Source organism: Rattus norvegicus, chromosome 7 (assembly GCF_036323735.1).
Source record: "Rattus norvegicus strain BN/NHsdMcwi chromosome 7, GRCr8, whole genome shotgun sequence".
In the NCBI taxonomy this organism is placed as follows: domain Eukaryota; kingdom Metazoa; phylum Chordata; class Mammalia; order Rodentia; family Muridae; genus Rattus; species Rattus norvegicus.
In genome coordinates this window covers 33,656,981-33,669,916 of record NC_086025.1, presented here as the reverse complement: position 1 = coordinate 33,669,916, position 12,936 = coordinate 33,656,981, and positions in this window count along the sequence as shown.

The following is a 12,936-nucleotide window of genomic DNA, read 5'->3' as shown; positions in this document are numbered from 1 at the left end:
CCTGTAGGTGCTGGAGTCTATGAGACTCTGATTGAAGTCTTGAGAATACATCCTCTCTCTGTTCATTCATCAAAGTAGGAGATTTTTATTTAATATTGTTTGATGATGGCTAATTTTGCAAAGAAAATATTTGCTACCATCTTGTAATCAGATTTGATGGCAGGGGCTTTTTCAGCTTACCAAAGCCAACAGAGACATAAGTAGTTCTTAAAAGACATAAGTAGAAGAGTTTCAGATCGATATAGGGTAGGCCAGCTAATACTGATGCCACTAATTTACATTAATCTCTTGAAGACATCATAAAAGACCCACTTTATTTAAAACAAACATCTTTCTTTCTATCCTATAATAGTTAACAATGGCAAACCAACCATTTTGGTACAATTGCCCTTGGTATTTGTCATGGTTTTTAGGACACCTATGACTCAGTTTTCTGATCTGAAAAGTGGGATGTATAAGATAAAATAGGCCACAAGTAAAATAGCAGGAGGTCTACCCACTGTTACTGTATGTCTTAAGCTGTGTCAGGATGAAGTCTGTCATTCTTCTTTGAGGAATCTCCAGTCGACGACGCTTAGGAGATGGAAAACAGCTGATTTCCCTTTACTCACCTCTTCTCAATTGTCCCATTGAGTTGAGAAGGAAAACAACTTCATTAAAGGCTCCATGTTTGCCGAGCATCAGAACGCATTGATGCAAATATGAGCACAAGGAAGACGAGGTTTGCACTAATCTAATCAAAAGAACATTTGAATGGAAGAAACGTAAATAGCATCTACATCTGCAAAAACCAAGTTTTAAATGAGCCTTTAAAAATGCTTCCGAAACTGTATCCACTCTCCACATAAGAAGGACTTGAAAGATAAAAGGACAAGCTAACCATTTACAAGTACGGTCTACCAGTTCTCCAGAGCCTCAGTGATTCTATTAACACAGGCTTTGAAGTTGCTTACTATAAAGCACATATGTTGTCTATAGATTTAGCTTATGGTTGGCAAATATTCTAATAAAATTTATTTTGTTAATACTAGAAGGGAAGCCTGGCAACACATTAAAATAGCAAGATATTTTCAGGGCTTGGAGTTGTGCTGCACACGTACAGTACTCAAGAGACTGAGGCACAGGATTGCTGTGATTTGAGCCAACTTGTGCCATACAGTAAGTTCTAGACCAGCCTAGGCTACAAAATTAGACTCTGTCTCAAAATAAAACAATGTCATATATTATATATACATATAAATTACAATCTCACAATAGTAGAATACAGATATAGTCCAAGTAATCTGTCTTTAAACAACCATGACACTTTAAGAAATATGTTATTAGAACCATGGGATGTTTGTATATCACATCAACTTATTTGATTAAACATACGAAGTTTTTTTTTAAAGTTTACTTTTTTTTTACTTTGAGGACAAAAGGTCAAGTGACAAGAAGTATTGGTTACCATGGATAGAGGAAAAGAAAAAGAAAACATCATTGCAGAAAAACATATAGTTATGCCTGACAACATTATGATAAGAAGCTCACAAGGATGAGAAACAATTTTGCTATCTGCAGTACTCACTGTATAAGAAAACAAACACATACACTGTTGCTGGAATGTAAATAGAGTCTATAGGGAAGAAGCTCAACATTTTTAATGTGTCAACATTATTCTAACATCTGTAGTGGCAGAGATGTTGAGTCATTAGGCACAATCATCCCTTCATACTGCTCATATACAGAAAAGCACCATAATATTTGCCATAAACATGCACAATTTTTCTTTTCTTAAAATATATCTTTTCATACAATATTGTACTGGCTGGTTTTGTGTGTCAGCTTGACACAAGCTGGAGTTATCACAGAGAAAGGAGCCTCCCTTGAGGAAATGCCTCCACGAGATCCAGCTGTAAGGCATTTTCTCAATTAATGATCAAGGGGGGAGGAACCAGCCCATTGTGGGTGGTGCCATCCCTGGGCTGCTTGTCTTGGGTTCTACAAGAAAGCAGGCTGAGCAAGCCCTGGGAAACAAGCCAGTAAGCAGCACGCCCCCTATGGCTCTGCATCAGGTCCTACCTCCAAGTGCCTGCCCTGTGTGAATCCCTGTACTGACTTCCTTGGGTGATGAACAGCAGTTTGGAAGTATAAGATGATGCTCTTATGAGGCTATTCTTTGCTACCTATGAAGTTGGAGCCCAGGGTCAGTCCATGTATAGTCTTTGGGTAGTGGAAGCTCTAGTTGGTTGGCATTGTTGTTCATATGGGGTCTCAAGCCCCTTCAGCATTTTCAGTCATTTCTCTGATTCCTTCAATGAGGATCCCATTCTCAGTTCAGTGGTTTGCTGCTGGCATTCGCCTATGTATTTGCTGTATTTTGGCTGTGTCTCTCTGGAGAGATCTACATCCGGTTCCTGTCGGCCTGCACTTCTTTGCTTCATCCATCTTATCTAGTTTGGTGGCTGTGTATGTATGGGCTACGTGTGAGGCAGGCTCTGAATGGGTGTTCCTTCTGTCTCTGTTTTAATCTTTGCCTCTCTATTCCCTGCCAAGGGTATTCTTGTTCCCCTTTTAAAGAAGGAGTGAAGCATTCACATTTTGATCATCCGTCTTGAGTTTCATTTGTTCTAGGCATCTAGGGTAATTCAAGCATTTGGGCTAATAGCCACTTATCAATGAGTGCATACCATGTGTGTTTTTCTGTGATTGGGTTACCTCACTCAGGATGATATTTTCCAGTTCCAACCATTTGCCTATGAATTTCATAAAGTCATTGTTTTTGATAGCTGAGTAATATTCGATTGTGTAGATGTACCACATTTTCTGTATCCATTCCTCTGTTGAAGGGTATTTGGGTTCTTTCCAGCTTCTGGCTATTATAAATAAGGCTGCTATGAACATAGTGAAGCACATGTCTTTGTTATATGTTGGACCATCTTTTGGGTATATACCCAAGAGAGGTATAGCTGGGTCTTCAGGTAGTTCAATGTCCAATTTTCTGAGGAACCTCCAGACTGATTTCCAGAATGGTTGTACCAGTCTGCAATCCCACCAACAATGGAGGAGTGTTCCTCTTTCTCCGCATCCTCGCCAGCATCTGCTGTCACCTGAGTTTTTGATCTTAGCCATTCTCACTGGTGTGAGGTGAAATCTCAGGGTTGTTTTGATTTGCATTTCCCTTATGACTAAAGATGTTGAACATTTCTTTAGGTGTTTCTCAGCCATTAGGCATTCCTCAGCTTTGAATTCTTTGTTTAGCTCTGAACCCCATTTTTAAATTGGGTTATTGGTCTCCCTGAGTCTAACTTCATGAGTTCTTTGTATGTTTTAGATATAAGCCCTCCATCAGTTGTAGGAATGGTAAAGATCTCTTCCCCATCTGTTGGTTGTTGTTTTGTCCAAACAACAGTGTCCTTTGCCTTACAGAAGCTTTGCAGTTTTATGAGATCCCTTTTGTCGATTCCTGATCTTAGAGCATAAACCATTGGTGTTTTGTTCAGGAAATTTTCTCCAGTGCCCATGTGTTCAAGATGCTTCCCCACTTTTTCTTCTATTAGTTTGAGTATATTTGGTTTGATGTGGAGGTCTTTGATCCACTTGGACTTAAGCTTTGTACAGGGTGATAAGCATGGATCGATCTGCATTCTTCTACATGTTGACCTCCAGTTGAACCAGCACCATTTGCTGAAAATGCTATCTTTTTTCCATTGGATGGTTTTGGCTCCTTTGTCAAAAATCAAGTGACCATAGGTGTGTGGGTTCATTTCTGGGTCTTCAATTCTATTCCATTGGTCTACCTGTCTGTCTCTGTACCAATACCATGCAGTTTTTATCACTATTGCTCTGTAATACTGCTTGAGTTCAGGGATAGTGATTCCCTGGAAATCCTTTTATTGTTGAGGATAGTTTAAGCTATCCTGGCTTTTTTATTATTCCAGATAAATTTGCACTTTGTTCTGTCTAACTCTCTGAAGAATTGGATTGGAATTTTGATGGGGACTGCATTGAATCTATAGATCACTTTTGGTAAAATGGCCATTTTTTGCTATATTAATCCTGCCAATCCATGAGCATGGGAGATCTTTCCATCTTCTGAGATCTTCAATTTCTTTCTTCAGAAGCTTGAGGTTCTTATCATACAGATATTTTACTTGCTTGGTTAAAGTCACACCATGATATTTTATATTATTTGGGACTATTATGAAGGGTGTAGTTTCTCAAATTTCTTTCTCAGCTTGTTTCTCTCTGTGTAAAGGAAAGCTACTGATTTATTTGAGTTAATTTCATACCCAGTAACTTTGCTGTAGGTGTTTATCAGGTTTAGTAGTTCTCTGGTGGAACTTTTGTGATCACTTAAATATACTATAATATCATCTGCAAATAGTGATATTTTGACTTCTTCCTTTCCAATCTGTATCCACTTGATCTCCTTTTGTTGTCTGATTGCTTTGGCTAGGACTTTGAGAACTCTATTGAATAAGTAGGGAGAGAGTGGGCAGCTTTGTCTAGTCCCTGATTTTAGTGGGATTGCTTCAAGTTTCTCTCCATTTAGTTTAGTGTTAGCGATTGGTTTGCTGTATATGGCTTTTACTATGTTTAGGTATGGGCCTTGAATTCCTGTTCTTTCCAGGACTTTTAGCATGAAAGAGTGTTGAATTTTGTGAAATGCTTTCTCAGCATCTAATGGAATGATCATGAGGCTTTTATCTTTCAGTTTGTGTATATAATGGATTACTTTGATGGTTTTCCATATATTAAACCATCTCTGAATCCCTGGGTTGAAGCGTACTTGATCATGATGGATGACTGTTTTGATGTGTTCTTGGATTCGGTTTGTAAGAATTGTATTGAGTATTTTTGTGTCGATATTCATAGGGGAAATTGGTCTGAAGTTCTCTTTCTTTGTTGTGTCTTTGTGTGGTTTAGGTATAAGAGTAATTGGGGCTTCATAGAAGGAATTCGGAAGCACTCCATCTGTTTCAATTTTGTGGAATAGTTTGGATAGTATTGGTATGAGGTCTTCTATGAACGTCTGATAGAATTCTGCTCTGAACCCGTCTGGACCTGGGCTCTTTTTGGTTGGGAGACCTTTAATGACTGCTTCTATTTCCTTAGGAGTTATGGGGTTGTTTCAATGGTTTATCTGTTCCTGATTTAAGTTCGGTACCTGGTATCTGTCTAGGAAATTGTCCATTTCCTCCATATTTTCAAGTTTTGTTGAATATAGGCTTTTATAGTAAGATCTGATGATTTTTTGAATTTCCTCTGATTCTGTCTTTATGTCCCCCTTTTCATTTCTGATTTTGTTAATTTGGAAACACTCTCTGTGTCCTCTGGTTAGTCTGGCTAAGGGTTTATCTATCTTGTTGTTTTTCTCAAAGAACCAGCTTTTGGTTCTGTTGATTCTTTGTATAGTCCTTTTTGTTTCTACTTGGTTGATTTCAACTCTGAGTTTGATGATTTCCTGCCTTCTACTCCTTCTGGGTGTATTTGCTTCTTTTTGTTCTAGAACTTTTAGGTGTACTGTCAAGTTGCTAAGATATGCTTTCTCCTGTTTCTTTCTGCAAGCACTCACAGCTATGAGTTTTCCTCTTAGCACAGCTTTCATTATGTCCCATAAGTTTGGGTATGTTGTACCTTCATTTTCATTAAGTTCTAAGAAGTCTTTAATTTCCTTTTTCATTTCTTCCTTGACCAGATTATCATTGAATACAGCATTGTTCAACTTCCATGTATATGTGGGAATTCTTTCCTTATTTTTATTGAAGACCAGCTTTGGCTTGTGGTGGTCTGATAGGATGCATGGGTTTATTTCTATCTTTCTGTATCTGTTGAGGCCTGTTTTGTGCCTGATTATATGGTCAATTTTGGAGAAAGTACCATGAGGTGGTGAGAAGAAGGTATACCCTTTTGTTTTAAGATAGAACTTTCTATAAATATCTGTTAAGTCCATTTGGTTCATAACTTCTGTGAGTCTGTCTATGTCTCTGTTTAATTTCTGTTTCCATGATGTGTCCATTGATGAGAGTAGGGTGTTGAAGTCTCCTACTATTATTGTGTGAGGTGCAATGTGTGCTCTGAGCTTTAGTAAGGTTTCTTTTACGTATGTAGGTGCCCTTGTATTTGGAGCATAGATATTTAGGATTGAGAGTTCATCTTGTTGGATTTTTCCTTTGATGAATATGAAGTGTCTTTCCTCATCTTTTTTGATGACTTTTGGTTGAAAATCGATTTTATTTGATATTAGAAAGGCTACTCCAACTTGCTTGTTCAGACCATTTGCTTGGAAAGTTGTTTTCCAGCCTTTTACTCTGAGGTAGTGTTTGTCTTTGTCTCTGAGCTGTGTTTCCTGTTGGCAGCAAAATGCTGGGTCCTCATTACATATCCAGTTTGTTAATCTGTGTCTTTTTATTGGAGAATTGAGTGTATTGATGTTGAGAGATATTAAGGAACAGTGATTGTTGCTTCCTGTTATCTTCGTATTTGGAAGTGAGGTTATGTTTTTGTGCTTGTCTTCTCTTTGTTTTGTTGAAAAATGATTATTTTCTTGCTGTTTCTAGAGTGTAGCTTGCCTCCTTGTGTTGGACTTTACCATTTATTATCCTTGGTAGGGCTGGATTTGTAGAAAGATATTGTGTAAATTTGCTTTTGTCATGGAATATCTTGGTTTCTCTGTCTATGTTAATTGAGAGTTTTGCTGGATACAGTAACCTGGGCTGGTATTTGTGTTCTCTTACGGTCTGTATGACATCTGTCCAGGATCTTCTGGCTTTCATAGTCTCTGGTGAGAAGTGTGGTGTAATTCGGATAGGTCTGCCTTTATATGCTACTTGACCTTTTTCCGTTACTTCTTTTAATATTCTTTCTTTATTTTGTGCATTTGGTGTTTTGACTATTATGTGACAGGAAGAGTTTCTTTTCTGGTCCAATCTATTTGGAGTTCTTTGGGCCTCTTGTATGTTTATGGGCCTCTCTTTCTTTAGGTTAGGGAAGATTTCTTTTATGATTTTGTTGAAGATATTTACTGGTCCTTTGATTTGGGAGTCTTCACTGTCTTCTATACCTATTATCCTTAGGTTTGATATTCTCATTGTGTCCTGGATTTCCTATATGTGTCGAGCCAGTATCTTTTTCTGTTTTACATTATCTTTGACAGTTGTGTTGATGATTTCTATGGAATCTTCTGCTCATGAGATTCTCTCTTCTATCTCTTGTATGCTTGTATCTATGGCTCCTTGTCTCTTCCTTTGGTTTTCTATATCCAAGGTTGTCTCCCTTTGAGCTTTCTTTATTGTTTCTATTTCCATTTTTAATTCCTTTACCTGTTTGATTGTGTTTTCCTTTACTTCTTTCACGGATTTTTTTGTTTCCTCTCTAAGGACTTCTATTTGTTTACTTGTGTTTTCCTGCATTTCTCTAAGGGAGTTCCTTATGTCTTTCTTAAAGTCCTCCATCCTCATGATCAAATGTGATTTTAAATCTAGGTCTTGCTTTTCTGATATGTTTGGATATTCAGTGTTTGCTTTGGTGGGAGAATTGGGCTCCGATGATGCCATGTAGTCTTGGTTTCTGTTGCTTGGGTTTCTGTGCTGGCCTCTCACCATCAGGGTGTCTCTGGTGTTACCTTGTTCTGCTATTTCTGACAGTGGCTTGACCATCCTATAGGCCTGTGTATCAGGAGTGCTGTAGACCTCTTTTCCTGTTTTCTTTCAGCCAGTTATGGGAACAGAGTGTTCTGCTTTCAGGCATGTAGTCATTCCTGTACACTGGCTCTCAGATGCTCCTGTGGGCATGTGTCCTGAGTCCACCAGGCAGGTCACTTGGAGCAGAAAAGTTGGTCTTACCTCTAGTCTCGGGCCTGAAGTCGCTCCTCAGGGCTCGGTTTCAGCTCTCTGAGAGGGCAGCAACCAGAACGGCCTGCCCCTACTTCTGGGTCCCTGCATACAGGGCCCCAGTTTGCTTCTTGATCATGATGTTTTATGCAGGAATAGAAACCCTAACTTAGACAAATATATTCTAAGAGTATGGTTTTCTGTCCTCTTACTCATCACATTTCCTCCCAGCATGCCCTTTCATCCAGATCTATCTATCCCCTTTCTGTCTCTCATCAGAAAACAAGTAGGCATCTAAGGAATAATAATAAAGATAAACTTTTAAATTAAAAAAGGAAACCAATGAACTTGAATATGACAAAACAACTGAACAAGAAAAAAGAACCAAAGAAAAGTCATTGGAGATGCACATAGATACAGAGACACATGCATTCATACACTCAGAAATTCCTCCCATAAAGACTGAAACTGAAAGATACATGCAAAAGAAGACCTATAAGGTAAAACAAAGCAAAACAAAATACACACCCTGAAAGAAACCCTGACTTAACATCATGAGACAAAGAACCTCCCAATGCCATTGAGTTAATTTTGTGGTGGTCATATACTCCTGGGCTTGGGTCTGTCTCCTAAGAGTTTGTTCTTTCAGTGAAACTCCATTGGAGAAAACTCCCTTTCATTTTCAAGTTCCTATCACTGAAACTAGCTTCTGTGTTACAGATCAGGTTGTGTCTGTTCACTTTGGCTTCCAATACTAGGGCCCAATCTGATGCAGAGCCTTGTGTGTGCTGCCACAGTCTCTGTCAGTTCCCATGCTTGACAGCCCTGCCATGTCTAGAAGGCCTTGATTCTCTGGTGTTGTTCATTCCCTCTGACTCTTAGAACTTTTTGGTCTCCTCTTCTGCCCAGTTCCATGAGCCCTGAGGGGAGAGATTTCATGGAGACATCTCATTTAGGACTGAGTGACCCAAGAGTTCTCTCCCACTCTCTGTATATTGTCTGCATATCTCTGATCCCATCTCCTGAAGTAAGAAGTTTCTCTGATGATAGCTGAGCAATGTGCAGATCTATGAGTACACAGAATGTTGTTAAGAGCTATGTTCCTTCTGCAGAACAGTAGTATACAGTTTAATACTAGGTCCCTGGACTTTCTAGTCTCTGATTCTTGACCACTCAAACAGGATTTCATTCAAATAAGATAGTGGTTGGTTACTCCCACAAGTTTGGTGCCATTATTGCTCCAGTGTATCTTGCAGGCCAGTCACTCATATAGATCAAAGGTTTTAGAGCTGGGCTGATGTCTACCTTTCTTACCTTTGGTAGCATGCAAAGGACTTTCCAGTACCATGAATACTGGTCCACAGGGATGAAAGCTCTAGGTAGGCACCAGATCAACTTCTCCACATTCAATGAGATGTGTAAGTGATGCCTTCAGCAGTAAGTCCCTACAGCCAGTTTGTGAAGGCCCATCGATAGCCTTCGGTTGTTTGGAGGGCCATGGGACCCCTTTGGCTGACAACTCAATTAGATGTAACCCATTTTCAGTACTAAAAGCTTCATTGGTAACAAGAGGTGGTCAGTTGGGGCTCTAACTTCCTGTTATTTGGTGATTTCACTAAGGCTACCTTTCTACTGCTTTAGGTTTCCATAAGACCCCTCAAAGAGCCCTTAGTTCTAGTTGTCCCTTCCTATATTTCCTCCCTTGCCTGTTCTTCCTTCCTGCTTTCTATTTGATCTTATCCTTCTAGTACCCTATCACCCATCCATCCGTCCATCCACAAGTATATATTCTATTTTGTTTTTTTAGATAGATCCATTCCTTTCTCCCTAGTCCTCAATTTTCTATCTAAGCTTTGTGGACATATATATATATATATATATATATATATATATATATATATATATATATATATATATATGCTTATTTTTCAATGACTTAACAGTTAACATTCACATATCACATTTGTCTTTCTGGATCTGAGTTACCTCATCCAGGGCGATTTTTTTCTAGTTCCATCCTGTTACCTATGACTTTCTTGATTTCATTTTTTAATGGTTGAGTAATATGTCACTGTGTAACCATATATTTTCTTTATTTATCCCTTCATATCTGTTGGTGAACATCTAAGCCATTTCCTATTTCTGGGTATTATGAATAAAGCAGCAAAGAACATGCTTGAGCAAATGTCCCTGCAGTAGGATGAACCATCTTTTCAGGTATATGCCCAAGTGGTATAGCTGGATCTTGAGTTACATCAATACCCATGTTTTCGGATAAACCACCAAACTGATTTTCATATTGGTTGTACAAATTCCCTCTCCCATCAGCAGTGGATGAATATTCCCCTTACTTCACAACCTCACCAGCATAAGCTGTCATTTGTTCTATTAATCTTGGTCATTCTGATGGGTATAACATGGAATCTCAAAAGTCTTGATTGGCATTTCCCTGATGGCTAAGGATTTTGAGCATTTTAACATTTTTAAAGTGTTTCTCATTTTAGTTTTGTCATGAGAATTCTCTGTTCAGATCTGAACTCCATTTATAAACTGTGATGGTTTTTTTGAAAATATATTTTATATATTAACCTCCTATTAAATGCATAGCTGCTAAAAGTCTTTTGTAGCTGTCCTATAGTCTAAATGACTGTTCTTTGTCAGGCAGAAACCTTTCAGTTTTATGACGTCCCATTATTAATTGTTGACCTTAGTCCTGTGCTAATGAAAAAGATGTTCTTTTCCAAATATCATTTCCTGTGCCAATGACTTCAAGATTTTTCTCTTCTACCAGGTTCTCTGTATCTGGCCTTATGTTAAGGTCTTTGCTCCACCTAGAATTGAGTTTTATACAGGAGGACAGGTATGGATCTACTTGCAATTTTCTACATGTAGCCATCTAATTTGACCAGCATCTTTGGTTGAAGATATGTTTTTTTTTCCCACTGTGAAATTATGCCTTAATAAAACTGGTTCAGGAGCTGGGGAGATGCTTAGCATACTAAGTATTGCCACACAAGCATAAAGATCTCAGTTCAAATCCTTAGAAACCATTCAAACTCCTGGACAAATGCAGTGGTAAACAACAAAAAAAATGTGACTCTAACTGAAAATGATATCCAAAATTGTGCTCTACCTTCTGCACATACCTTTTTATTGTCACATACATCCATGATCATCCCCTTCTCTGTGTCTGTCTTTGTCTCTGCCTCTGTCTCTCTGTCTCTGTGTCTCTTTGTCTCTGTGTCTGTCTGTCTGTCTGTCTCTCTCTCTCTCACACACACACACACACACACACACAGAAAAACATGCATTCAAGTTAAATAAATAAAATTTATAATCTGGGGAAGAAGATTGCTGAAAACTGGAAATAATGATCACATGAAGTGCTGCTCACCTGTCATCTAAAACCCCACACTGAATCCATGTGGGTCTGAGTCCATTTAGGCATTATTTTAAATTGAAGAAGAGGAGCCGAAAAGTATCAAAAGAAATATTTTTTACAACAAAGATTACTTATTGTTTGAAGAAGGAACTGGATTGGCGTATGAGAAGAGATTATGACAAGCTGCCAAGGATCTGGAGGAGAGTTTGCACTTGCCAAACCTGAATTTGCAGCCACTGTTTAAATCGCATGTAAGTATGAGTTCAAGGTCTTCTATATTGAACTAACATTTTCAAATATTAAGGGCCTGCTGCCAACATTAAACCTCAAAGTCAAGATCATGGATCCCTTTCAACACTCAGAGAGTTTCCTGATCACTTCCCAGCTCTACTTTGCAGTACAGCAGATAGGACATTTGCCATATACATGAGTCATATACAGAAAATATTGCTAACTATAGTCTCCTATTCCTGTTTCTTATTGTCCAAAAGCTTGATCACAGCTTTGGAAACCAATATACCCTTTCACAGCATGATTAATGCCAGTTGTTTTATATACTTAAAGAATACCCAACATTCTCTCTTCCTTTGCACTCCCAAAAACTCTTCATAGCTTCTTTGGCTAAGAATTTTTTTCTCATTTTTGTATCACAGCTCATCCTGCCAGATCATTTTCACAATCTTCTCTCCAGAGAATATTTTTCCCCACTCAATAAAAACTTAAAGAGACCTCACCGCCTGGTCAGGTGGGCACTCCTGAGGCTGCGGAGCGGAGGAGACCACCAACACAACCCACCCCTGCCCACATCCCTGGCCCAAGAGGAAACTGTGTAGGGCCTCTGGGTTCCCATAGGGGAGGGCCCAGGAGCGGCAGGACCCCTGCGCCTGAGACACCGCCGGAACCTGAAGGAGGCAGACCGGATAAACAGTTCTCTGCACCCAAATCCCATGGGAGGGAGAGCTGAACCTACAGAGAGGCAGACACGCCTGGGAAACCAGAGGAGACTGCACTCTGCGTACATCCAGACGCCAGAGGAAAGCACCAAACGCCATCTGGAACCCTGGTGCACGGAGGCTCCCGGAAAGAGCGGTGCAGATCTTCTCGGTTGCTGCCGCCGCAAAGAGGACTTGGGCAGTCCTCTCCTTGGACGAGCACACTTGAGCCTCAGAACCTCAGGTAGGACCAACTTTTCCCCTGCAAGAGGCCTGCCTGGTGAACTCAGGACACACAGAGGCAAAATTCTTCTGGGACCGGGCACTTCCTGTGTTTACCGGAAGTCCCACACCCGCGGATCCCGGCCCGCAGCAGCTCTCTGCTCCCAAGCCCCATGGGAGAGAGACCTCACCGCCTGGTCAGGTGGGCACTCCCGAGGCTGCAGAGCGGAGGAGACCACCAACACTACCCACCCCTGCCCACATCCCTGGCCCAAGAGGAAACTGTATAAGGCCTCTGGGTTCCCGTAGGGGAGGGCCCAGGAGCGGCAGGACCCCTGTGCCTGAGACACTGCCGGAACCTGAAGGAAACAGACCGGATAGACAGTTCTCTGCACCCAAATCCCGTGGGAGGGAGAGCTAGACCTACGGAGAGGCAGACACGCCTGGGAAACCAGAAGAGACTGCACTCTGCACACATCTCTGACGCCAGAGGAGAACACCAAACCCCATCTGGAACCCTAGTGCACGAAGGCTCCCGGAAAGGGCAGCGCATATCTTCCTGGTCGCTGCCTCCGCGGAGAGCTCG